This window comes from Cyprinodon variegatus, unplaced genomic scaffold, assembly GCF_000732505.1.
Source record: "Cyprinodon variegatus isolate N-32 unplaced genomic scaffold, C_variegatus-1.0 Scaffold43, whole genome shotgun sequence".
Classification (NCBI taxonomy): Eukaryota; Metazoa; Chordata; class Actinopteri; order Cyprinodontiformes; family Cyprinodontidae; genus Cyprinodon; species Cyprinodon variegatus.
This window is the reverse complement of record NW_015150496.1, coordinates 2,040,553-2,041,700: the sequence shown is the minus strand read 5'-3', so window position 1 is coordinate 2,041,700 and position 1,148 is coordinate 2,040,553.

Genomic DNA, 1,148 nt, shown 5'->3' with positions numbered 1-1,148 from the left:
GTGTCAGTCACGTGTCTGACAAAGACCGATACATAAATATCAATGGAAATGAAAATAAGTTCACAGAGATATTCTCAGATATTCATTAAAGGAATTCACTTTAGAAAAAAAATACAATTAAATCCAATTCGGTTTAAAAATTCCCAGAGTTTGTTGGACAAACAGTTCAGCAGATATCAGCAGCTTTATGCCTCCATGTATATTTAGAAAGCTGGTAGATGCTAGCAGGATACGTTTACATGCTGATGGTGGGACTAGCTAATTAAAAGCTCAACAGTTTAAGTTTGAGAGTATTAAGTGAAGATAAAAAATAAGGACTAATCAAGAGAGTAAAGAAAAAAAATGACAGTATGTTAAATTAACAGATAAACCTTTGAAACCTGACGTTAAGTTTTCAGGCAATGTAAGAAGACTCCTCTTAGCTAGCTAATATAGCTAAGAACAGAACAGTTTCAAAACAATACGGTTTTATTATTAAGTGACTTTTATTATTAAGTTAATCTATCTAACCTGCTCTAAAAGCAAAGCTACGGTAGGAACCATTGATTTAAACTGTTATCACTACCTTGTTTCCACGATGTGAGAATAAGCAGAAGCTTCCGTTGTTCGGACCCTGCTTCGGTAGATTAACGCTTTTTTTCATGAACCATCGACCTGCTTTTCTTTTTCAGCCCCTGCAGTTAAAAAAACAGGTTCCGACCCCGAACGAGAAGGCTGACTTCCTTCCGCACCGCCACCTGAAACCGATCTGTGTGTGCTGGTGATTTCTAGTGGTGAACAGAGTCGGAAAGATTAAAAAACACGACGGTTTCCGGTTGGGCGTGTCGCTTCAAAATAAAAGCACACGCAACATTTGGAGAACGTGCAATAAAAGCCCTGTCGGCTTTTCTGATAGTCATGAAAAACTTATTATTATTATTAGTTTGTGACTGTTTTTATCATTTGAAGAACCTTAAAAAAATTAAGATCATTTGTGTCATAGACTGAACTAAACGGGCTTGAGCGGCTATCGTTTCAAATAGTGGCTACTCCAAGAATTTGGGACACTTTATCCAGACAGGAATTATTATGTTATTATGTTTTTTTAAAAATAAATAACTAAAGTAATCTAATAAATAAAAACTAATAAAATAAGTTATTAATAATAA